Below are 27,740 nucleotides of genomic sequence, written 5' to 3' on the forward strand. Positions count from 1 at the left end.
CTTGTACTTGCGACACCGTCACAATAGCCGGTGTAGTGGGGATATTCGACACAAGTAAACTTGGTTGCATTGAATATACAACTCTTGGCTGTTGAGGCAGTATTGGCACCCAACCGCTGGATGTGATTCTAGCTTGACCCGAATTCTGTTGTGAACTCTCATATGGTTGTTCTCCTGAAGGGAACAATGAAAGGGCATATTGCCCCCCATATGGCGGCAATCCAGTGTTCAAAGGAAAGATTGGCCTCTGGAGACTGGACTGCCCAAATTGATACTATTGCGAAGGATCAATTTGCTGAGACTCAACATAAGAAATTCCAGATACTATTTCGGATGAACAAACGGGAACAGACCATACTGTCGAAACAGTCCCTGGGTGGACTCCATCTAGCGGTTGAGAGCTAGTTGGGACAGATGGTATACCAGCGAACATTGTCAGAGTGGCGGCAGGAGGTTCCGCTGCTGCTATGTTAGATGACACAATCCTAGATGTCGATGGTTGTTCAGACATATCGAGTCTATCCAAAAGATTTCCTAGCGATTCTACAGGAACTTGCGATGAAGGATGACTTACTTCTGTCGTAGAAGGATATAGATGGATCCCAGTTCCAAAATGAAATGGGGTACTGGATGGCAGATCCTTCGTAATCTCTTCTATAGCAATCAATCCAGGTGGAAGAGGTAGACCGTCAGGTCCGTAAAATATTTCTGGTGTTGAAGAAGGTATAGAATCTGCAGCGACAGATGTTGGAGGGGTGACACCTTCCGAATCCGCTGTAGACGGAGCCGGTTCAGGAATAGAAGTGTTTACTGTTACACTAGGATCAGTTCTAATGTCCTCTTGTAACTGCAGAACTTATTCTGTAGAGGCAGGGATACAGAAATAGTTGGAGTAACTGGAGTCTCTGAGGATATTGAAACACGAGTTTCAAACAAACCAGGAGACTTTGACCCAGTTAAACGAGTTCGCTTGGCCCAGACTGGTTTCGTTTCTGGAGTCAAAGACGGTTGACTCGTTAGTTTCCGCAAACGACGGGGTTTTGATTGACTTTCTTCCACGATTGCGGATTACTTCATCAACTTAAAATAAAAAGGGGAAAATGTGATTCCGAATTAAATGAATTTTAGACGCTTTGACACAACTTGCTTTTTCAATTTTTAAGAGTCGAGAAAAAGCTAAAGATGACTCTAGTCGCCTTCGATTTTTAATGAGCCTGAAGTGACAAGTGCTCAGATGGACCTTTTCTTTTAAGGAGTCTGAAAAGGAACAAAAGAGACTACTCTGGAAATCTAGACAGAGGGATTACCAAACCAATCGCAAAACTGCAGAATACTTTTTACGGTACGACAGTCAATCTTCCCGAATGCTGTGTTCAGTGCATTGCGATCGATAGGGCGGCAGACACGGCTTCCTAAGGATAAATGATATAGCCTATTGTGGTCTCCCAATATATACTCGACGGTACGTGGAAGCACAAGCCCATGCTGACATTTGTTGTCTCAAAGAGGAGGAATCACGCAACCTACGATGAAAGCAATAGTTACCAGGTTTTACGACACCGTAATACGTCTCTAGCCTAGACTTCTAAATGTTGTGCGTTAGGTTCCAAAGCGTTTTTATGTTCATTGAATTTATTTTACAGTTGATCTTTCTTAAGAAGTTTGCCTTTAAGGTTCACCGCGTGATGTAGATATACAATTCCTAAATATGCAATTTAAGATGATAAACAGTCGTTTACTCTTCTTTTTGCAATGAAAATCCTAGCTACTAAGGAAAGAGAAGCGAAATTCTTTCAACATAGAGCAGAGAGCACACACTAGATGCACTGTCCTAAATCAAAATCAACAAGTAGTCTAAATGCAAATGCACATGCATGTATTTGTTTTCCGCTTTCTTAATGTGTGAATGACAAAAATAATGCTAAGTACAAATCTGAACTATCTTTTCTCTCAAAGCGACAGTACTAACAATTTTCTCTTCAAAAGACGAAAGGAAGACGAAGACGACACTTTGCAATTTCAAATTCAAAAAACGAAAGGAAGACTAAGATGATACTTTGCGATTTCGAATTCAAAAAACGAAAGGAAGACTACTTTGTGATTTCGAATTCAAAAAACGAAAGGAAGGCTAAGACGACACTTTGCGATTTCGAATTTAAAAAACGAAAGGAAGGCTAAGAACGACACTTTCAACTTCAATTTGAAAACTGCTTTCGACACTTGAAATACTATTAATTCAAATCAAATACAAGAGTAACAGTGTAATCGACCATCAAAAAGAGTAGGATTCTTTTCTTTGATTGAAAACGACACTTCCAAATCAAAAGACGACAGTTCGATTAAGCTACTCTTTGTAAAGGAGAACTGTAAATGGCGAAAAATGCATAAAAACATTCACAATTCTTTGTACAATGGAGGCTGAATAATGCAAAGGAAGGGAGTTTCAACAGTGGTATACTGATCACAGCCAGCAAAACTCCTGAATAAAGCTGAAGACAATGAAGAAAAAACCAAAATCTGGAAGCAGAAACAGTCTTATCTGATCATCGCACCTGTAACACAGGGAAACATGGATGCATCTCACCTACTACACACGGGAGGTGCGATGCATCCAAACTGTCAAAAGGAGACAGTGCGATGGTCCAAGGACGAGACTTTAACTTGGTTTTTGGTCACAGTTTGCAGCTTAGTTCAGGGATTTAGGCCGAGCTAATGATAGTCAGTAAATACAAAGTATAGGGGCTGATCTAATGAGGTTACTTGAGCCACCACCAGGGCACTTAGGATGTTTGCTAGTCAGATGTTTAATTCATAAACTAACCCGGAGATTGACTGAAGCAGTGTTTATCTACTTTGCAGTTGCATAGCAAAAGCAGTTCAAAGGCTAGCTGGCATAACTTCAGGCTCCGTCTGTAGTTTATAAAGCAAACAAACTAGGAACAAGCAAACAAGCTATTCGCTCCCCAGTGGAGTCGCCATTTTGTTATCGGGAAAACTAGTGTCCATTCAGAGCTGCTAGTCCCACTAAGACGGGTAGTTATCTTAGAAACAAACAAGCTAAGAGTACCAACCTCAGTCTTTCACTTGGCTCCTTGCTTGTTTCCTCTCCCCTTTGACAGATCTTTGCCACTCCTTCCTCGCTTGTCCCGCTTCAAAGAACACCTGTAGAGTCAAAGCAGCATAATACCATCAAAGCATAGAGATCTATAATCATAAACAATATAGGATCAGATATATATTAACCATACAAATGCATATATCAATTCAAGATTCAAAGATATACAAGAATATGGAGGAAAACTCAAATAGCTTTATTGATAGAAGTAGTAGAAGATAGGATTACAACCCATTGGTGTGACCCAGTGCCATCCTCCCAGCATGAAAGCCCTCTTCACCTCATGAAAAGCTAGATCACCCAACACTATGATGTTCCACAAAGAAACCAACAACACTTCCTTACAAAATACAAGATTCCAGCCCCTGGATCTCTAGGATTAGGGATCCATATATAGATGTTTGTAGGTGGGTGAGTCAGCTTCTGGGATTTTGATTAGTGTCCTCTCTCTGATAGTTCTTGGTTCCACTTGGAGATTCATGATCTCTTACTCATCCCTGGGCGAATTCAGAGAGGCAAGTGTCAAATGGGCAGTTTCTAGAAGATTCTCTGGGTTTCCACTTAGCCAATTGCCTCTGCCATTTGTCTGCTCTCGCTCATCGCACCCCACAGAAGGGCTTTTCAGTATTCATCGCACTTTTTGCATGTGGCAGGTGAGATGCATCACACCCTTAGCACTGAGCAATCTGTATGGTCCAGTTTTGACTAGTTCTGAGTAGTTTGTCAGGGAGAACTTCTGGGAGATGATGTAATCCGCTGACCTTGCTCCTTTAGGGTATGAAACAACACTTTTAAGGACTTAGAACCCCTTGGTTTATGGACATATGTGATTGGGGTTGCAGTGCCCAAATATGCCTATAACAATGGTATTAGAGTGTGGTTGCAGATCACAGGATAACTGAAAGCATCAGCTAGCGGAGCAGTACCAGCAGATTCAACTGTCCCGAGTGATGGAGTTGATTCGTGCAGAAGGCGACAGAGGAAGGAGTGACGTAGAGAGACTGTGTCATCATTCTGGGCTAGAGAAAGGCAACACAAAGGCTAAGGGAGGCAGAATCAGGCTAACACAGAGCCACGCAGAAGCCAGGAGGGCTGACGCAATTGACTAGGGGTGCTGATTTTCCAGTGCAAGGATTGCGCAGAGCCAAGTGGCTCAATCCTTTAGTTGCTGGGGTATAGGAGGCTGTGGATAATTTGCGGAGCGAAGTTGATGGGGCACTGTGGTGAGAACAGTACCTAACAGGGCAAGACCAAGGTGGAGGGGGTTGTTGCCAAGTCGGATTTGTAGCCAAGGAATCCTGATCAGCGTCAGACAATCAGAGTGGGGCAACTTGACGTTGGCAGAAGGATTTCCAAAAGGGAAATCGAGACTCAGACGGAGTCGAACGAAGAACTTCCGGACGGGAAGTTGAGAGACTTGGAGGAGTCAAAAGAAGAGTAGCGAGATGGCCGTGAATGCACTGAGAGGTCAAGATACGTTGGACGGTGTATCCAACTTCGTGGTCTGGAAGGCTAGGATCTTGTCCATTCTAGACAAATATCGCATCAAGGACTTCGCCTTGAAAATAATAGCGATCCCAGTTGAACCAGCTAAAAATGAGAAGTACGAGGAGGCAATGGCCAAGGAAAAGTACATCATCCTTGATGGGGTCAAGGATCATGTGGTGCCGCATATTGCCGAAAAGGACACAGGAAATGAGATGTGGGAGGCACTGAAAAAATTGTAACAACATACTTCTGTGCAGAGGAATATGTTAATTGAAAATTAGTTGCGGTCATATTAGATGCATAAGGGAGAGCAGATAGATGTCTTCCTCTTCCTCGGTCAATTGAAGGAGATTCATGACCAACTTAATTCCATAGGGGCCACACTGAATCAGGAATTGATGGTGAGGACCGCATTAAACGCAGTCTCAGAGGATTGGGAAGTATTTGTCCAAAGCATACTGAGCAAGATGAGCCTTTCAGATTGGGAGGAAGTGTGGGCGACTCTTTGTCCAGAAGAGATCAGACGGGTGACCAAGGTGGGGAATAACGACAAAGGGGTCAAAATCAAGGAGGAGGAGGAAGAAGAGGATGCGGCGCTAGCAGCGAGAAAGCAGGAGAAAAGAAAGAAGAAGGACCTCTCCAAGGTTAAGTGTTTCCATTGTGGGGAACTTGGTCATTTTGCAAACCAGTGTCCTAGGAAGAAGAGTAAGGGAGAGGCTTCTGAGACCAAGGCAGCGCCAGTGAGGGCGGAGAAAGAATTTGAGAACGATGACATTGTGCCATGAGTGCTCATGTGCCACTTGAGAAGAAGTGGGGAGACATCGAGCTGTAGTAAGAGGGACTTCAAGTGATGAGGGGCAGGATCCTTGAGGTACCCAACCTCTTGGATTATACCTTGCTACGGGAGCCCCGAAGAGGAGTAACAGGACTGGCGGATGTCAGTAGAGACGGATGCAGATGGAGCGACAGAGAGTGCTACAGTGCATGAGTCCCAGGACAGCGCGAGGCTAGGAGGCTGAAACAATGCGAGAGGCACGAGAATGTTGCACCAGTGCAAGATGGCACAAAGAGCTGTGCAATGGTGTGAGATGCAGGGAGTTGTTGCAGTAGCGTAGAGGTCAGTAGAGGTAGCACTTGTTAGCGACAGAGGGAGCTTCAGCATCGGGAGTGTCTCTAGCTTGACAGGGATGTCAGAGTTGGGTGGATCAATTACTTACTTCTTGGTAACTGAGTTGCAGTGCAGCAGTTAGCAGTGGTAGTGCTATGGGCAACACGAGGTAGCATGATGAGAGGGGGATGCAGTGCAGATGCAGTGCTGGGAGTATGGACTAGCGGAAGCACGAATGCAGAGGGAGCTGCCATACGGATGCAGAGGGAGCTGCCATACAGATGCAACAGTGGCAGTGGTAGGGCCATGGGCAGTAGTATAGGATGCAGCAGTGCAAAGGATGTTGGGTAGGGAGGCCTAGCATCAGAACAGAAACCGGTGCTAGATAATCGGCGTGATACTCAGTGTGGAGTATTACTAGAGCACAGTCCTCGCTAAGAGGGAGTGTTGAATTGTGGTAGCATCGGATGTGCTCTAGCCATGAAAATTGGTGGAGAGGCTAAAGCACATGAGATCTTCAAGACTTAGAAATGGTTTGGGTAGATCCTAACCGGTTTGGTAGATATTAAAATAATTAATTTTTTAATGGAGTTCCTAAGTCTAAACTTAGGAAAAATAAAATATTAATGGGTATTAATATAAAAATGGGTTAGAATGTTCCAAAAGTCATGGATCAAGCCAAATATAATCTTAGCTGTTGATTAGAGATTTAATCTTGGTCATTGATGGATCAACGAGAAAAGTAGAAGAGGAGGCTTGAGGGCGAGTTGGAGAACACACCAGAGTGATCAGTCATTCTATTCTCTAGAGCGGGGTTCGCTAAGAGAGATAGAATCAATGATCAACAACGAGGGGCAATGAATACATAGCAGAGAGGCAGAGCTAGTACCAGAGAGACAGCGCAGAGCTGGGAGAGGTTGACGCAGAGGCAGTTGAAGGCTACATAGAGGCAGCTGGGAGCTGCATAGAGCCAGGAGAGGCTAGCGTGGGTGATGCAGAGGGTCTAAGGGTTGACGCAGAGGCTTCAGTAGCTGCGCAGAGGCTAGCAGATCTGACGCAAGGCCAAGAGGCAGCACTATGAAGATTTTCGTGGGGCAGGTTGGGAGCTGGAGAGTCGAGAAGGGTGACGTAGTCCTTATCAGAGTCACGCAGAGCAGTGGCAGTTGCAATTGTTGCTGTGGGATCGTTCATCCAGTGATTGATCAGCGAGAATAGCTGTCTTCGAGGAGAGGTACTACTGCCGAGGGCATTCTCTGTTGGGTGGGCCATTTCTGGCACCCACGTTGTATTCTGAAAACTGCATAATAATAAAACCCTTTGAATTGCTGCACCGATTTTCTCGCATTGGGTTTTTCGGGAGACATTGGTCCAAAAATAACGGTGTCACTTGTGTGCTTGTTTCCTTTCAGTTGATGATTTGTAGATGCTGATACTGTACTTGTGTTCATTTTCAGTATTTACATGGTAAATAACTTGTTAAGTAATTAAAAAAGTACGAAGAAATAAACCAAATGGTACAGGAAGAATTTCTAACGGGTTAAATTTAGAAATTCCAACAAAATTTTCACATGGTATCAAAGCGATTTTGATCAAACAAAGAAGCTTAGAAGCGGAAGCATAAATTCATTGTTCAGAGGAAGCAACAAGAAGAATTTCTGGAGACCTCGTAGAGCCTAAGCTAGGCAGTGCGGCTTAGGGAAGTTCAATTTTTCAGTGCAGGTTGGCAGAAAAATTTGGTTGGCTAGTTGAGTGATTCCAACAGGTAGAAGGAGAAGCAGCTCAAGTATTTTTGCTGTGTAAATTCCTTGTTTGGGCACAGAAGGATTTTACAACAGTTTGCAGTAGCAGAATCAACGTCGGGTGGAAGAGAAAGAACACATAGAGAGAGAATTTCTCTCAGGGGGTTACGAGTTTTAGAGATCCGAGCTTCCAGTTGCAGATTAGCAGAAGCTGTGAGTAATTTTTCTCACTCTAGAAGGGAGTGTGAGTAGAAAATTCAGCAGCCAAGCAAAGGAAGAGGGAGATTTTCGATCAGATTCAGAGATGGCCACACCTGGGCTTAGAGAACAGGATAGGTTGGAGGGAGCCTCCAACTTTGTCATTTGGAAGGCTAGGATGTCCTTCTAGATGAACATGCCTGAAAGCCTATGTAGATAATGCAGTGGCAGTACCCCAGGATGCAGATCAACTGAAAGAATGTAGGCGAGAGATGGTGAAGGCGAAGCAATTGATCATGGATGGAGTCCGGGACCATATAGTCTCACATGTGATAGACAAAGGAACAACCAAGGAAATGTGGGATCCTCTTGTCCAGCTGGTGGGATCCTCACCAGCATTCGGGAGGTCTGTGATCAGCTTGCAGCCATTGGGGAGGCATATCAACCATCAGGGCTTGTATGTTTGGCATTGAATAGTGTCTCAAAGGACTAGCAGGTGTTTGTCCAAAGTATCCTGGGCAAAGACACATTGCCTAGATGGGACAAGATGTGGTCAAACCTACAGCAGGAGGAGTTGAGGCGAGCTCTATTAAAAAGTACCATCAGTGAAAGAAATAGCAAGGGCATGAAGGGTGAGAAGGAAGAGGAGAATGAGGCCCTAACATCAAAGGGTCTTAGTTAAGGACAAGGGGAGAAGAAGAAGAAGAAGAAGAAGACCTATCTAAGGTCAAGTGCTTCAGGTGTGGCGAGCTTGGCCACTATAGTACCTAGTGTCCTCTCCGGAAGAAGGACAAGGAGGAGAAGCAGGACCAGGCAGTAGCGTCTACAGAGATAGACAAGTTGTCCTCTAGGCTGGAGGAAGACTTCGCTAGGTTTGCAGCGATACCTCTAGGAGTGAGGTGGGGCGATATGGAGCTATAGTCCCAAAGTGGCAGAGGTTTGGGCATGGTTCAGTGAGATGTCCTCCTCACTGCATCATTAACTTGCTACAGGGACCCACAGTATTCAGTAGCAGGATGGATCATTATCAATGATGTAGTCAGGTTACCCGAGTGACAATGGCAGACTAGTTGCATTCAGGTGCTGAGGAGCGCAGTGTAGTGTTGGCAATAGAGCAGGAGGCTCAACAACAGAGTCATTAGCGGCGCAGATTCTTTAGTAGACAATGCAGAGGCTAGTAATAGTCAGATGCTCATGAGACAGATGCAACATGAGGTACAAATTCAATATTTAGGATGCTTCTTAGTTGCAGTTGCAGCGACAACAGATGAGAGGGAGTTGCAGTGCAAATGCAGAGTTGGCAGCAGTACAATAGTTTCGGCGACGACACAGATGCAGCATCAGAGTTGCGCAGTGGTTGCTGGGCAGTGGCAATCAATCATAGTGACCAGACATCAGCAGTGTGACAAAGGGTGATACAAAGATAGGGTGTTGCAGCAGTAGTGCAACACTAGAACACCTTCTTCAGTAAGAGAGAGTGTTATTTTTTGTAGCATCGGACGTATTCTAGTCTCGAAACTTTGTGTAGGCCAAAACACAGGATTTCTCCATAACCCAAAAATCGTTTCTGGAAATTCCACCTAGAAGTGTGCCTCAATTAGATTATTAGCCTATTTTTAAATATTTCTTAAGTCTAAACTTTGGAAAACAGGTTAATTAATCAATATTAAATTATTAATTGAGAAATGTGTGAATCATCTAGAAATTCAGACGGATCGATCCAGAAATAATTTCAACCATCGATTATGTTTTAATCTTGGTCGTTGGAGTCTCAATTGGAGATTATAAGAGGAGGTCAATGGGTAGATGGAGGACGCACACACACTTGAGATCGTTTTCCTTGGGCAGTTCGATTTCTAGAGTGAAGCAACAGTTGCTGGAAGAGCTCGAGCTTGAGAAGGGAAGCAGAGATAGAGGGGCAGATACAATGAGGCCAGAGGAAGATTTTCCAGATCCGATGAGTACTTTGCAGAGAAGCCAAGATTTTCTCCAGGAGGCTGCGAGTGGCAACGCAAAAGCCTCAAAAGTGCAATTCAATTTTGCTAAGGTGATGCTGGTTTTTAGTTCCAGAGGCCGAAAAGCATTTCTAGAGTGTCAGAGAGACAATTTACCAGTTAGCATAAGGCAGGACAACTTGATTTGCAATTGTTTTGGGTTGAGCGTGTAGCACACTGCACAGGGGTGGTGTAGAAGCTACGTAGGTCAAGGTGGATGGATTTCTTTTCAGGGGAAGTGAAGTGTCGGAATTGCTTGAAGTGGCGGTAATTCTCCTCAGATAATTTTTGCTAGTATTTTCTCTGCAGCATTGCCAATTTTCGGCATCCAGATTGTACTCAAATTATTTCATTGCTGCTTAATAATTAAAACCCTCAGTTGCTGCACCGATTTCCCAAGTTGGGTTTTTTCGGAGAAATTTGTCCAAAATAAGTGTGTCAATTTTTATAGGTGTGTGTGTGTGCTAGCATATTTCTCAGTTTCTAGCGCTATTATTTTCCATAGTATTTTTGTGAAGATTGCAGTGTGATTATTTCGTTGTTGTCGTAGCAATAAACTGTTAATTTAATTAACAGATAGAAGAAATGATTCCAGTTGTTGCAATAGGATTTCTGTCGTGAAATTTTCTTAAGTACATCTATGATGGCTATAGGAAGTTACCACTCAATGAGCGATACAGAACCATAGAGTTCAAGTGCTCACTTTTAGGTTTAGCAATGCACTTGTCAATCAAAAAGGAAGTTTTTGAAATCTCTTTTTATATGAAGTTCAATCATTTATGGTATTATACATGAGTGTAATGATGACATGTACTAATTCCTTCCTTCCATTGTTTATAGAAATGTTGACGGTCATGACAGATGGAGTGGTTGTAAAGGTGGAACATGCAGAAGATTTCAGGTAATGTTGGTGAAGCATAGTGGACAACAAGATGAAGGCATTCTAGGACAAACCCATAAGTTGGGTATGACTTCAATGATCTTGTTACATTCTTGAAGCTACTAGTAGGAGCCTAAAGATGCCATGCAACAATAGTACTTACAATTATTGATAAATTTTGATTAAACATGTATCTAATTGCACCGAGGATAGTGCATAAATAAGGGGATGGGAATGTAATACCCTTGGCTTGAACCCCAATTTGTAATGTATATGTACATACAATATTTAGGTCAATGAGCCAAAATCTATCAAGTTTTTTTTGCTTTGGTATGTATAAGTGTGTCAGGTCGACAGGCCAGTATAATGGTGTGCTTTAAGGATAAGGTGCCTGTGTAGTTGGGCTAAAAAGCCTATGTGTTAAAGGGTTAATATACTTATATCGTGAAAAGTGCATACATATTAAAAAGATCACCATCGCTGCCAGTGGATAAAAAAAGCACGGACGGTTAGGACTCCATGAACGAAAAGATGAGCGAAAAGTTAAAGCAGGTTGACAATAAGGTATATTATAATATTATAATATATTCTTATAATAATAAAGAGTAAAGACTTATAAAAGGGTGATTCCTCTATTTATTGGGATATCTATTAGTAGGAATAGGTGATTCGGTGTGAGGAACTGAGGGTAATTAGACATCTTTGAGGGAAACAAGAACCCTTGGAAGACACAAGCTCTAGGACATTACTAACCAATCTAAGTTGGTCACCTTGGAGGTAGTGGCACACTTCAAGGGACTGCAAGTGTAGAGAAAGGGGTGCACTATTTGGGTGTGGGGTTGATGGCAGATGTGACCCTATTGGTTGGAGGCTGCTAGGGTTTGGTACCCTGGTCATGTTTACTTTTAGTACTAGGTATGTTCCTCACTTCAATAGACATTGTCACAGTGGAATCATGACCCCAACTTAAGGGTGATCAACTATTGAGAGAGCTAGTGCAATGCTCTCTACAATCGGGTGGCATGTCCAAGGTCTGTAGCTAGTTGACCAATTTTAATAAATGAGTGCCCAAACTTGTTTATGTCATTTATGATTATTATGCATGTCCTTATGATTTCTTTGGCATGTTACTTTACTATTCTATCATCACACAAGGACACATGACAAGGAGGACATGAAAATATGAGTATTTGACATGTGATGGGATGATCCCTGGAACATGACATGAAGAACAAAATTATTAAAAATTAGTGAATTACACATAAAATATGAAATATATAAAACCTTTACATGATCATGATACAAATTCAATCACACAACTAATGCACAATGGCATTGAGTGCAATCTATCTTGATACAAATTCAATCACACAACTAATGCACAATGGCATTGAGTGCAATCTATCTTGATACAAATTCAATCACACAACTAATGCACAATGGCATTGAACCAAAAATACATCAACAAAGAGGGTGTAAATGGTCTATATAGTAAAAAAAAAACATGTTACAACAAACAATTAGTACTACATATCATCAAAATCATTACCTATATTAGGATCCTCATCATCAATATCACCATCTAAACATTAGAATAAGATAGAAAAAGTTTAACATGTTAAATCGAGACTATATTTGAGTGATGGGTACAATTTTACTAGGGTCTTGACAAAGGAGTTCAACAATCAATGCCACCAATATCGAGATACATAGAGGACATGGTACTCTTAATTAAATGCTAGTTCCATACCCTCATACATGACATATTCCAATGGAAACGTTGTAATCCCCCAATCCTGAAATCCTTAAGCTGTTAAGTTTGCTAGATTTTGAGTGGGATTTAAAATTCTATTTTCTCCATGTGTAATCCAATAAAGTTGAAATCACTCTCAAACATCCTTAAGTCAATTAATGCTAATTTTAAAAATTTAAATCTCACTTTAGGAATTTAACATTGCCATTAATGGCATTAGTAGGTCCAGGACAAATCCAGTTCGTAACACTTAAACTTTTCTTGACTGGCAACATCTCTCCTTAAAGCGCAAATGTGATCATGAATTCTTAAGTTATTTTCTTTGTCCACCTCCACGAGAAACTGCTTTTTCAATCCTTGGATCCCAAAAGTCCTTTCTGCCTTTGTTCCATTCCATATTTTTATGGTCTTATATTTTCACAAGAGGTATGGCTCGGCTCATTTCGAAGTACCTGTGTTCTCAGGATTTTTGTTTGCTTTCGGGTATGTGAATTTGACATTTGGGCTGCTGATTTCGCTTCACAACTGGAGAGCTGGGTTTTCATTTGTTAACATTGTGCTTCTAGAGAGTTGGGCATTCATACCGTTCCAGATCGCAATGGTGAGGTTCAATCTCATTGCGAGAAACGAGACAGCAGAATAGACGAACCGGGTAACGTTAAAATCCGATTTGGAGGCAATTGAGGGCGCGATATTCTCAGGCGTAACAGTTAGGACGACTGATTGAAGGGGCAGTTGTGCTCTCAGCTATTCGGACGGACTATTGCGGATTTAAACAAGCCGTGGAATTAAGTAGACCGCTAAAAGACCTGGTGATTCTAAACAGAAAATACAAATTGCTCGTCACTGCTAATTTCTCCCTTTGCCTGCAATTTTGGCCGCTTACCAAACTATAGAAGGGCGTCTAGCTGTGTTGTGAGAGCCTGTGCACATTTGAACGAAATTGCTCTTGATACAGAGGCAATGAGATAGCAGACAGACGCAATGAGATAGCAGACAGAGGCAACGGATAGCATAGCAGACAGAGGCAGCGGATAGCAAGCAGGCAGCGTATAGCAACAACAGAACAACAGTGAGGAGAAGGACAGATTACTGAAATAGTACAGGCAGCCTGAGGATGCACGGCAAGTGTTTGACGAAATTTGCCCACTAAATTTGATAGTGATCTAATACCAAGATGGCGGTAGGCAAGTTTTCTCTAAATCCTTTGATGAATTTTACTGCTGAGGAACAGACAGAGACAAAAGAATGGGTTCCAAATCCAGGGATTGGATCCGTGCAACAAGACGAGTTGTGCCAAGATGACATGTTTAGCCTTGCTGAATTATCAGCTGTTGAAAACCAGCAAGAGCAAGTCGTAGTCAACTCAGAGTCCTATTTCTCATTCTGGACAGCCTTGGTAAAACAAATGCTGCGAAAAATGGAATTTCTCGAAACTGAAAACAAGTAGCTCTGTTCAGAAATACACACCCTCTCTGCCAAATTTTTAGAGGTGGAGGGGGATAATTTATCCCTTAAGAATATGTTACATGAAACTAAAGAGTAGGAAATTCTCCATCCTCCAAATGGTGCACTGCATGCATAAATTCTTGACCTTAAAAGCAAGCAAGAAGAAATCTGATCCCAACAAGCCACCTTCAAACAAGAAACGGAGACACACATCAATTCTTGGGTATAGGTGATTCGAGTGAAGGATAAAACTCCTACCCCTCTTGTAGCAGTTGGGGAGGTGATGCAAGAAAAACTTGGGGAAGAACGCAATAGACGAGCAAGATAATTGAATCTCAAGGTGAGAGGTCTCCCCTTACCCCACCCCTTTCCTGATCTTATGGAAGTGGGGGCTAGGTTCCTTCGGGACACCCTTAGCCTCCTCGATATAGCTTTGGACAAAGCCTGGATGGGCTACAACTCCACTCTCTTCCTCAGGTTTCGGACTGCATCTGATCGACCCTATGCCCTTAGGGCTAAGCAGAAGTTGTTTTCTCTTCCCAACAGGATTTTCTTGGACGAGGACCTCACTTGAGCACAGGTTGTGGAACTTAAACAATCCAGAGAATAAGTTATGCAAGCACGCTAGGCAGGGAAATGGGCGGTTATCAAGAATATCTGGGCAGTCATTCGGGACTCCTTCCCACCTATGTGGAAACCCTGAACTGGAGGTTCCAAATGACGGGCCCGCTTGGGGAAGCGACAGGGTACAGACATTTCTATCCGTTCTTGGAATGGCAATGGATCTTTCTGGTCATCACCGAGACTCTTGTATGATTCTCTCGAATCAACAGACATCCTCTTCGTGATCGAGGCTCATGCGATCCTTGTTCGACCCCTCCTAGATATTGCAAGTAGGAGACGAGGAGCTCAGGAGGGGTCAGAGGATCAGGTGGAGTTGCTTGTTTGGCTAGTGAATCACTCTGGAACAAAGTATCTTTGGTAGCCGAAGATGAGTTTGCCAAGTTTATGTGGATTCAAATTAGCGTCGGAGTCTCTCCTCCAAGGGGCATCTACATTGCAACTTGTTACCTCCCCCCAGCCTCTTCACCATTTGCTGCCCATAATGGCTCAAATAGGGACCCCTTTATAGACTTGTACACCGACATCACCGGTATTGTGTTGTTGGGGAAGTCATCCTCCTAGGTGACTTCAATGCTCGCACTAGAGATCTCCAGATCCCTCTCCACGACCGATTAGAGGATGTATTTTGTACCTAGGGGATAGATCCAGATTCAATAGGGCTTCACCGGATGTTAGATGATGCTTTAGGGCCCATTACAGTGTATGGTAAACATCTATCGCAGTTGGGGGAATCCCAGGAGTTGTTTATTCTAAATGGTCTCCACTGTTTCCCACACTCTCGCTTTTTCACATGCCGGCCATATGGCGGGGGTGCGAGTGTAGTTGATTATGTACTCGCTAGCCATAACTTACTCCCTTTTATTCACCATTTCTCAGTCTCCCCCATCCCCCTTGCTGATCATGCACTTCTTTCCTTCTCTCTCCAATTTGACCCTCTTCTTCCACCCCATCCCTCCCCTTGGGGCCCACCCCGAACTACCTTCCAATTTGACGAAGGAGACCCTAACATCTTCTCCTCTACCCTACGCAAGATGATTCCATCGAAAACCTAATTCTCCTTGCTTGATTCTGCTTCCACTAAATACACTTGTCTTTCAGCTGCCATTTGGGAAGCAACACTCAAATCCTTCCCCCACTCCACTCATTCCACTTCCATCTCCCCTAAAGTTGGATCTTGCCCCATGAACAAATGGTACGATGATGAATGCAAGACTCTACATCGAGAACTTCGATATGCTTTCACCCACTCTCAACCCTTCTACTCCGACCTCAAAGCTTCTTACTGTCGTCTCCTTCGTCACAAGAAATGACTCTTTGTCTCCCATAGAAGACGAGAAATTTCTGCTCTCCTTGCCCACTCCCTTAAACAATTTTGGCATACCATCCTTCCCCGATGCTCCCCTCTTCCACCTGAGCTCGACCCTACATCCATGTTCTCTCACACTTCCAACCTTTATTATATTCCCGGGCAGGCCCAAATTCATGTTACCTCCCCACCCTCTTCCCGTTATCTATTCTCAGACAAAGATATTAGAGAGGCCATTTGGGTGATGAACAGCAACAAAGAAGTCGATGAGGAAGGCTACCAAGCAAAGTTCTTTAAGCACGGTTTCCGTGCTTTGGTTAGCTACTTGGCTAATCTCTTCAACCATGTAGTCTGTGAAGGTTTTCCACTGACATGGTCACACCACATCATCCATCTGATCCACAAATTAGGTTCCAGCTCAAATCCCAATAACTACAGAATGATCATGCTGGGTCACACATTCTCGAAGTTGTATGCTATTGTTCTACATAGGAAGCTCTCCAGTGACCTTGCGCAAAGACAACTCAAAGCTAGGGGACAAGCAGGTTTTTGACCAGCGCATCAGTCCATTGACCACATCTTCACCCTTCACGCCGTGATTGAGGAGGCACGACACCGCTCTTCGAAAGTCTATTATTGTTTCGTAGATTTTCAGAAAGCTTTTGATTCTGTTCCGAGGGAGGCCTTGCTCTAGAGACTCAGAGATATTGGCATCTCTGCAACCCTATTGACCGCTATTATGCGCCTATATGAGTCTGTTCTTGGTCGTCTTCACGCAACCCATGGGATTTCCGATTTCATTCGAAGCACTATTGGGGTTAAATAGGGTTGTCCACTATCCCCTACCCTGTTTGGGATTTATATTGATGAGTTGGAAGAATTTCTACACGAGCATATCGAGGACACTAATGGCTACCTTCTTCACCAGGGTCTGATATCCATTCTACTCTTTGTTGACGACGTGGTCCTCCTCTCCTCATCTCCAGAAGGATTACAGAAGTAGCTGGATGCCTTAGCTCTTTTTTGTGACCATCGACAGTTGACGGTCAACCTGCGTAAAACCAAGGTTATGATCTTCACTGGGGTGAAGAAAACCTCAGACCTTCACTTTCTATTTAGAGGGGAGGAGATTGAGATTACCAGCACATATACTTACTTGGGGGTGTAATTCTCATGTCCCTGCTTCAATTTGCGACCAACGCTTCAGCCTCGGATCAACAAAGGATATGGATCCTTAGCCCTCCTTGAGAGAGTGCTTTCGACATCACTTCCAGGACATCTCGTCCAAGATGAGCCTCATGGACACCTTGATCTGTCCCATTGTTCTATATGGCTTAGAGATTTGGGGACCGTCTTTACTTGAGTCAGACTGGGCTTCAGCTGAGAGAGTCCAGATTCTTCTTCTCTGTCGCATCATTAGGTGCAAACTGACAATGCCGCAACACATCATCCTTGCAGAGTTTGGAGCTTAGCCCTTTCGGCTTGAGACGGTCTTCAGATTGGTTTCATTCTTGCATCGTGTCTAGGGCTTGGCAGACTCGATAAAGAGTAGGGACCGTTATCCTTACTTGGCATATTTCTCTTCTGAGACTATTGCTCGTTCTACTCCCTCAGGCTGAGCCAGATGTTGGTTTATAGGATTTTCAAACCTCTTAGAGTTAGTGGGAATTCAGTTGGATCGTCTCCCTCCTTTCCGATATTCCTTAGATGCTCCAGGTCACCTTTTACCTACTAGACAAGAGCTAAACAAGATCATCAGGGAGGACATCTACAGGAAATTCGTCCAGGTCACCTGGGTCAATCCTCCAAGAGGGTTGTGCCCAAAGGTGGCCTTCTACGTTGAGCACTTCTTGGAGTTGAGAGATGAGCTCATTGTTCGACCCTAATAGACGTTTCACCACTGGATGCATGCTCTTCGCATGCCTTTAGGCTAGTTCAGAGTAGGTTCTCATAGACTTCGGGTAGAGACAGACTACCAGGTGGATAGATTAGACAGACTCTGCTAGGTATGTCATTTACAGGAAGTGGAGTGCGAGGTGCACTTCATCCTTGTATGCCCTGTCTACTACGAGATCAGAGGAAGGTTTCATTGCTTGTTCAGAGATTCTTAGACCCTCGCCGACTTTTTCAGGTACCCCGATCAGAGATCTTTGGCCCCATATATGCAGGAGGTTCTTAGGTTCTGAGCGCATATTCTTCAGCCTCCCATCAGACTAGACCCCAAACAGAGGATCACGACATTTTTCAGGGTACTACCTTCATACAGAGGCACCAATAGATTAATTGATACCAGTACGTATCCAGACTCCAAATTAGTGAGGATCCGTGGGACCTCACCCTGCCACACGAGATCTCAGCAGCAGCTCTGTCTCAGAGTTGTTCCTGGGAGATGGACTACGTCCTCTAGCGTTCAGCAGTATGTGAACCCCCCCAAGAAACGATTTAGTGGACGGTTTTCACTTGCCATCGGCTCTTCATCGGGCCAATAGACTTTGTTGAGTTTCTTCAGTGTTATTCATTCAGCCTCAGATGTTAGGAGAGATGGGTCTGATCCTTAGACCTATTAGCTCCTGGATCTTCTTCGCTAGGGCCAGATGTTGATTTACTTCATGCATTGTATCTTTTATAGGAGACCGTTTGGTTTTCCCACTTTGTATATACCTCAGTGTACTCAACAGTCCCTTTTACCTACTTTGTGGTCATTAGTTGGACATAAATATAATTATCTTATCTTGTCTAGCATTGCTTAATTTCCTGAGCTCCAAATGCATGAGAATGAAGGTTCGTAACACTTGGAATCCTTCTAGCATTGTAGCTCCCTAAGCTGCACTTCAATACTTTTTGAGAGCTCCAATTTCATGAGAATGAATGAGGTAATAAATCGATTTTAGGATTAACTTTCTGAGAGCTCCAATTGTGAGAGAATGAATAAGGTAATAAATCGATTTTAGGATTTTTTTCACTGTATACATGTCCAAATTTCCAAATTTCAAAACATTAGTAGTCTGATAAATATGCTTACAAATTGTATGATAAAATCTTGAATGGGATGTGGACTTTTGGACTACATTGATAGTGAAATATGATAAGTTTTCCGATTCCAAGGAAGAACACAATGTTCTTTACTAGTTGTTGGAATCATTCAAATCCAATACCAATCTCGTGTCGGACACGTCTGTAAATATTCTTACAAATTGTTTGATAAAATCTTGAATGGGATGTTGACGTTTGGACTACATTGATAGCGAAATATGATAAGTTTTCTGATTCTAAGGAAGCACACAATGTGCTTTACTAGGTGTTGGAATCATGAAGAAACAACTAAGGACAATTGCAAGGGATTTTTGCAACTAGTGTTTGAATTATTGAATTATTGCATTCAATAATCTATAGGTGGTATTGCACCAGATCTCAAGGAGAAAATTTTGCCAGTCTTCCCAACTGATGAAGAGCAGATGCTGCAATCCTTTGTAGAAAGTCGCAAAAGTAATAACTGACTCCAAAATACCAAATGAATGAACTCAAACGCTTATGCTGGTTGGCTAAAGAATGCAGTTGGAGGAAATCCAGGCTACACGGCAAATGAGTTCATTAGCCATGATCTCAAAAATGGTTCAGTGTACATCATATGTTTGACAAAATATCTAAGCATATTGAAGTCTCTCGGAATACTATCATTGCAAGATATTCTCAACACGGGCATATCGAAGAAGTCTACAAAAGATTTTGGCATGTACATAAGGCAGGTATATGTCCAAACTAGTTCACATTTATCAGTGTTGTTATGTGCATTCAGTCACCTGGCCAGTGAAAAGGAAAACATATTCATGTCATTGTTATTAGAAGTGGGTTGAAGGCAAATTGAAAACATATTCATGTCATTGTGGGTTGAAGGCAAATGTCCTTGCCATGGGTATTCTCGTTAATTACGTATGCATAATGTGGTTTGGTGGTTGATGCACGACAAGTGTTTGAGACGTTGCTAGCAATGTCACTAGTTGTTGATGCTATTTTAGCTGTATAGATTTGCTTTTCTTGGAAGATATTTCTGTTTCTAGCCAAACAATTTTTCCACAACAGCATTTGGGAAATTCTTTCTGCAATGAACCCTGGGCCAATTATTTTACTGTTCCAGGTCCTATGTGCAAGTTTGACATTTTTGACCACTACGTGTCAACTACCCATAGCAGTACACCCCCTTTTTTAGCAAAAGGGGTAGTGCTTAATCGACATGTCCATGCCATTCGACAGTCATCATCGACCTGATCATGTTATGTTGTAAACCCAGTCTGCATGTGTGAATTGTAAATAATCTTAGCAGATCTGAGTCATGTATGTAAATTGCCTAGGTGGACCTAATTTTATAGTGATAATTTATGTTCCGGAAGGTTTTTTGTCTCACCGATCCATGATCGGCAGAGTTTTCCTTCAGCGTAACCCCAAAGCCGGAATGAATTTTGTCATTAGAATCTTAGAGGAATCCTAGTGTGTTGATATGCTAGATTATATTTGGTCGCAGAACTGGGTGGTTTATGAGGGTCTATGTCAAATGGGTTTTCCCCCTTGAGATGTAAAATTGTAAAAGTCATGATGTAAAGTCTCTTGAGGGTTAGAAAATGTTTTAATCCCCTCATAAGTCCTAAGTCCTAGGTCCTAGGTGATTTTTCCAAAGGCTAAGTTCGAGGATCCAAAAATAAAAATTAAAAAATTAAAAAATAGATAAAAATAATAATAAAATAGTAAAAATTAAAAATTTTAAAAAATAATTAAAAAATAAAAAATAAAATAAAATAATAAAATAAGAATTTCAATTTTTTAATATATTAAAATGCATTTAAAATTTCGATGGATGAGATTGAAAGGGATTTTGATCCTCATCGACGGTCGAGATTAGTTTGACATGGATCACTCGAACTAGCCGTTGGGAATTTTTCGTTTAAATAGGGTGTTAGGGGTCATTTGAGATCAGATTAGATCTAAGAGTCTGGTGCTAAAGAAAGCTCTCTTGTAGTCTTTTTTTGTGCAATAAGAAAGACTTTGGGGTTAAAAATCTTGCTGGTGTTACTCTTCTGGAAATGTTGTAAGATCTTTTATTTTTCTGCATAATTTTATTTTCAGCCATTGATAATAGCTTGATGAAGATTGATCTAGGCACAGGGATCTTGTCTGATCTCTGGGGTTTGAATGATAATTTAATTTCTAAAATATAATGGTAGGTATCTCCGTTTGATCTGAATTTCATTGTTGTTTTCTCCCCCTATTTTAATGGCTGATTTAAGCTATGTAGGATATCTTTAGTTTTGAGTTTACCGGGCGTTAGAGGAAGTTCTCGGCGAAACTAGCCAACTCCCGGATTGCATTTTCTGAAAGAGCCCAGCGAGTTTTAGTCCCGGGCTTATCATTTGAAATTTTTTTTATGAATGCATGAAGGGTTTTCTGAAGCATCTCACATTAAATTTAAATTCTGAAAATATTACTGTGGATTATTGAGAACTCTGGCTGCTTAAGAGTCGAAAATCTGTAAATAATGTAAATTTTTAGCTAGTTTTAGGGTTTTCAGTTTTGTTTCTAGCACATTTTACTTCTCGGTGTTCTGTTTTTGCCATTACAGGTTGCAGGTACAGATCTTAAAATTTTTTCGGGTTTTCATTAGACAAATCTGAATGCAAGGCAATTTAAAATTTACTGGAGAATTTGCAGGTTTTTTCTGAAGAAATTTGAGGGTTTTTCCAGGCTATCTATTTGCTGCTTGGGATTTCATTTTGACAGAAATTTTCGATTTTTTTTTCTTTTTATCCTGTGGCATCCTGGGATTTCTGGGCCGCCAGTTTCAATTTCTCTGCGACTTGGGGTTTCATTTTTTATTGCATGAAGATTTATTTTTTTCGAAATTTTTTTAAAGCAGGCTGCAAAACACTGCAAATCTGCTCCTTCCCTCAGCAATCTGCCCATGTATCATTGCCACACCCCTGCAAAACAGTCTTCCACAGGCAAATCCGCTCTCTGTCTGACAACTCCAAACTCTGCCTATGCACCACCTGCATCTAGCTTCTTTCCTTCTCTCATTCCTGCCTGCAGTTCCCTCATATCTGAGCCACCCATTTTCAATTTTACACATCGTTTCATAGCTACGGTGTCTTCCTCTACGTGCTGCTCTGTGCTGAGTCATTTGTCAACCTGCACAACCAAAATCTCAACGCATTTCCTTCCCCATCGTCCCTCTCCATAGGCCTGCAAACTCCATTAGAGTTGCTCCTCATGCGTATTCACCTGCAAACCCTTTCCATTGTCCAATCTTCAGCCCGCAGCTTGCGCGCAGTCAATCTTTCCATGCAAATCTCCCACGCAGCCTCACGCTTTGCTGTCCATTGCCATAAAGCCACCACTCCTCTGCGTTTTCTTTCACCAACGTGCTGCCCCACCTTCGTTTACCCAGCTTTACCTTCGCTGCTGCACACCCTAAGCAGCGCCTTCATCCTTTACGCTGCCATTTTCAGCTGCGTCCTCACGTCTTCATTCCAGTTACACGCCGCCATCTAAACCTGCAAAACAAAAATTTCACTCAGGTTGCCTTGTTCTCCTCTAGCTCGAGCCCATCGCTGCAATCTCAGCTGCCGTCATACGCCCAGGCCTGCACACGCAACAGCAAAATGATAACAAAAAATTCAACAGCGTATGGGTAGATTAGCGTAAGTTTGTCTTTGTCCTTTTTTTTTTAATGTGTTGGTTAGTTTTAGTTTATGGTAGCATATAATTTTTCGTCTTAGTTTTAAAATATTGCTTTAGTTTTAGATTTATTTATTTCTGTTTTGTTTTATTTAAATTTTTAATTTAGAATTCAAAAATCACAAAAAAATAAATATGTTATGTTAGTGTATTTAGATTAGATTTTGATTTTTAGTTAATTTAGATCTTAGTTTTGATTTAAAATCATTGTGATATATGCATTGTGTTGGTTTAGTTTTTTTTTTAGAATTAGATTTTAAATTTCATTATTGTATATATTTATTTAGTTTAGTTTAGAAATTTTTGAAGTTTCATTTACTTTATTTAGAATTTAGTTTTGTCTTATTCTTTAATAAATCTAAAATCATAAAAAATATAAAATATAAAAAAATCACAAATGGTTTTAAAAAATAAAGGTTCCTTTTCATTTTTTTTTAGTTTAGAATATATTTTAGTTTTGTTTTATTTAGATTTTAGTTTTAGGAATTAAATCTTTACGTTAGCTTAGTTCAGTTTTAAATTTATTAAATTTTAAGTTTTTTTTAGCTTTAGATTTCTTTAAATAGTTTTAATTTTGTTTAAAAGTTAGATTTTAATAATAAAAGATCATAAAATATAAAAATCATTAAAAAGTTGGAAAATAAATTTTCATTTTTTTTAGATTAGCTGTTAGTTTAGTTTAGTTTTATTTTATTTTAGAATAAATCAAAAAATAAATAAAAAAATAAAAAAAATTCATAAAAGCTTAAAAAGGTCATTTTTATTAGATTTTAGTTTAGATTAGATTTTAATTTTTGTTCTATTTTGATTTTCTTTTGCTTAGAATCATAAAAAATATTTAAAAAATTAATTAAAATATTTTGAAAAGGCTTAACAAAAAATTGAAAAATTCATTTTTGGTGTCTCTATGTTCCATTTCTCTATAGTTAAATGTGCTTGATGTTTATTTGGAGTTAGCTATGTGAAAGTGGTAACTGGTCAGCATTTAAATTTTATGATCATTTAAAGCATTTTTTTTTTTTGAAGTTTAATTGCTAGATCATCGTTAAAGCATTGTGAATTTATTGGATATCTTGCATTGCTTGGGTTTGATGATAAATGATTGTTTTACAAAGTTCATATCTTCTGCAACATCTAACAAATAATCATTTAATCATTAATTCCATAAGGTACTGGACCATTAACTTCTAAAATCTAATTTGCCTTGCGGTGTCTCCCAACCCAATTGGTTCACAGTTGGTCATCCTTTACGCCATAGGGTCTACCCCCTTTAGCCGCGAGAGACGGCTTAAACGAAGAGATTGGGGATCAGGGTGACAGCGCCCGGTCTGAGCATTGTCGTGACAATCTGTGCGACAACATTTTTTGGCGCCGTTGCCAGGGACATAGTTTTTCTGTCCCTGGCATTTCAACGACATTCATCTTCTCATTTCTCATCATTCTTTCATCTTTCTCATCTCTCATTTGAGCTGGCAGATTCAACATTTTTTGGCATCATTTGGATCTTTTCATCGCCTTATTTTTCGTCATATCAGCAACTACTCTTCGGTTCATTTCTTGTTTGGGTGGCGACTCCATCTCTTTTCATTCATTTTTCCTAGACAAGAAGCCTCTTTCATATCTGCTTGTTTGTTGCTTTTTGGATCCTAGAATTAGATTCATTGTTCAAGTGGCGACTCCACTTCTTTCATCTATTGATTTTCTTGAGCAGAGATCTCGTTCTATCATCCATTTGGTCCCTCGTTATTCATCATGGATTATTCGTTTAAACCATGTCATTTTACTGATAATCTCCATGATTTTCCAGAAGAGGCCATTGCTAGATTATTTTTGTTCTCAGGTGGTGATTCAGTCACTGTTAGAAAGCATTTAAACAAGTTTACTTGTGTAATGATCATATATTGTAGACTTCCTCAATATAATCATGAAGATGTCAAAATGCGTCTATTTGTCCGTTCTTTAAAGGGTGATGCTTTGAACTTGTTTAATAATTGTCCTAAAGATTTTTTCACTTCTTTACAAGACATTGTTGATGCTTTTAAAGATAGATATGCTGATCCAGATAGCTCGCCTTGTGTCCCTAAAATTGTGCAACAGAATGAAAGTAATCTTGTAAAAGGTCCAGCTGTTGATGAAAGATTTCAAGACAATTCTTCATATCAGAATGTGCCATCCACCTGTACCATTGCAGATCAAATCCATGATAGTGGAAAAGCAGGGACAAATTGTAAAAATAGTGTTGACAATGAAAAGGAAGATCAGAAGCAAATTATACAAGAACTAATGCGGCTGCTAAAAAATATGGAGATCAATCAAACTAATTACGCCAATGATGTGAGAACTTTATGCACCCACCTGGAAAAATGTAATAAGGAGATGGAGATCATGAAAATTAAACACTCTGATTACATAATCGACATGCAAAATCAACATGCTAAGGAAATTGAGGCCATGAAAACTAATCATGACACATAAATTAGTTTTATGCAAAACAAGTTATCAGGCTTAGAGGAAAATATGACAACCATGAAAGCTAATCATGATAAGGAAATTAATTCTATGCAAAATAAATTATTGACCATGGAAGAAGACCATGCCAGGGAAATCAGTGCTATGGAGGTTGAACACTCTAGTCAGAGGAATTCCATTACAATACAGACTCAGAAATTTCAACAATGGTCAGAGGATGAAAGAAACCAGGGAACGTCAATAAATCAGGAGCCTCCTTATCTGTTACAGCAAGCTCCATCATATTATGAGGTCCTTTGTTCCATTGAAAAGTGGATAATTGAAGGTGACCTGGATAAAAGGGAAATTAATAATCAGATTGATGCTCACACGGTTAATCCACCAGTCATTGAAGATCAAGTTATAACTCATGGCACCTGTGAGATTGATCCATCATCCTTGACAGGGCAGATGCAGAATGAACACACGGTTAATCCACCAGTCATTGAAGATCAAGTTATAACTCATGGCACCTGTGAGATTGATCCATCATCCTTGACAGGGCAGATGCAGAATGAAGAAAGACATGCCACACATATCTTACATACTTTATCTGAGAACTTTGAAGCAGAAAGTTCCACGTCATCAGTGATACAGCTTGCCACAAAGAAAAAACGCAAAAGAAAGAGAACGAGAAAAGATTTGATGCATCAGACGGCCGCGAGCAGCTTGATTATTAGATAGGAAAAAGTCCTACCATATGCAGAATTGGACATGGCATATCCGACAAGCAGCTGACAGATTTGCCTGAAAGCGGGCAAATGCTCAGTATACACTATATTGAACACATCTGATGCCATGGTGCATCCTTTGTATTGTATTTTTAACCCTACTCCTTGTCATTTCATTTCTGTTTTAGGATTAGATTTACTTTTCATGTTACTAGATAGTTAATAAATGAAGATCTTATATCTTTCCTGTGCTTAACGGTATATGATGATTTTTGGATGGACGCTACTTATGTTTTGTTTTGTGTTGCGTGGATGTAGATTCTGGATTCTCACATTCCTACAGTGCAGTAACGTGTCCCCAAGTAGAGCCAGAGGTTGACCACTACGTGTCAACTACCCATAGCAGTACACCCCGTTTTTTAGCAAAAGGGGTAGCGCTTAATCGACATGTCCATGCCATTCGACAGTCATCGTCGACCTGATCATGTTATGTTGTAAACCCAGTCTGCATGTGTGAATTGTAAATAATCTTAGCAGATCTGAGTCATGTATGGAAATTGCCTAGGTAGACCTAATTTTCTAGTGATAATTTACGTTCCGAAAGGTTTTTTGTCTCACTGATCCATGATCGGCAGAGTTTTCCTTCAGTCTAACCCCAAAGCCGGAATGAATTTTGTCATTAGAATCTTAGAGGAATCCTAGTGTGTTGATCTGCTAGATTATATTTGGTCGCAGAACTAGTTGGTCTATGAGGGTCTATGTCAAATGGGTTTTCTCCCTTCAGATGTAAAATTGTAAAAGTCATGATGTAAAGTGTCTTGAGGGTTAGAAAATGTTTTAATCCCCTCATAAGTCCTAAGTCATAGGTCTTAGCTGATTTTTCCAAAGGCTAAGTTCGAGGATCAAAAAATAAAAATTAAAAAATTAAAAAAATTAAAAAATTAAAAAATAGATAAAAATAATAATAAAATAGTAAAAATTAAAAAATGAAAAATAAAATAAAATAAAATTTAAAAAATAAAATAAAATAATAAAATATGAATTTCAATTTTTTAATATATTAAAATGCATTTAAAATTTCGACGGATGAGATTGAAAGGGATTTTGATCCTCATCGACGGTCGAGATTAGTTTGACATGGATCACTCGAACTGGCTGTTGGGAATTTTTCCTTTAAATAGGATGTTAGGGGTCATTTGAGATCAGATTAGATCTGAGAGTCTGGTGCTAAATAAAGCTCTCTTGTAGTCATTTTTTGTGCAATAAAGAAAGACTTTGGGGTTAAAAATTTTGCTGGTGTTACTCTTCTGGAAATGTTGTAAGATTTTTTATTTTTCTGCATAATTTTATTTTCAGCCATTGATAATAGCTTGATGAAGATTGATCTATGCACAAGTATCTTGTCTGATCTCTGGGGTTTGAATGATAGTTTAATTTCTGAAATATAATGGCAGGTATCTCCGTTTGATCTGAATTTCACTGTTGTTTTCTCTCTTTATTTTAATGGTTGATTTACGCTGTGCAGGATATCTTTAGTTTTGAGTTTACTGGGCGTTAGGGGAAGTTCTTGACTGAACCGGCCAACTCCCGGATTGCATTTTCTGAAAGAGCCCAGCCAGTTTTAGTCTCGGGCTTATCATTTGAATTTTTCTTTTATGAATGCATGAAGGGTTTTCTGAAGTATTTCACATTAAATTTAAATTCTGAAAATATTACTGTGAATTATTGAGAAATCTGGCTTCTTAAGAGTCGAAAATCTGTAAATAATGTAAATTTTTAGCTGGTTTTAGGGTTTTCAGTTTTGTTTCTAGCACATTTTACTTCTCGGTGTTCTGCTTTTGCCATTGTAGGTTGCAGTACAAATCTTAAAAAAATTTCGGGGTTTTCATTAGACAAATCTGAATGCAAGGCAATTTAAAATTTATTGGAGAATTTGCAGGTTTTTTTCTGAAGAAATTTGAGGGTTTTTCCAGGCTATCTGTTTGTTGCCTAGGATTTCATTTTGACAGAAATTTTCGAATTTTTTTTTTTTTTTTTTTTAATGCTGTGGCATCCTGGGATTTCTGGGCCGCTAGTTTCAATTTCTCTGCTACTTGGGGTTTCATTTTTTACTGTAGTAAGATTTTTTTTTTTTTTCGATTTTCTTTTAAAGTAGGCTGCAAAACATTGCAAATCTGCTCC

At 40.5% G+C, this 27,740-nt stretch overlaps 1 long non-coding RNA gene across 1 annotated transcript in view; it reads left to right on the top strand.

Moving 5' to 3' along the window:
* The window catches only part of LOC149260645 (uncharacterized), a 347,299-nt gene extending 319,867 nt beyond the window's left edge, over positions 1-27,432 (top strand). The window contains exon 3 of the long non-coding RNA XR_016248311.1: positions 27,085-27,432. This is a non-coding gene — a long non-coding RNA (uncharacterized LOC149260645). The remainder of the gene's footprint in view (positions 1-27,084) is intronic.
* Positions 27,433-27,740: the final 308 nt, after the last annotated feature.

Source organism: Pinus tabuliformis, chromosome 6 (assembly GCF_031772625.1).
Source record: "Pinus tabuliformis cultivar Carrire ecotype Pingquan chromosome 6, CPIR1, whole genome shotgun sequence".
Lineage (NCBI taxonomy): Eukaryota > Viridiplantae > Streptophyta > Pinopsida > Pinales > Pinaceae > Pinus > Pinus tabuliformis.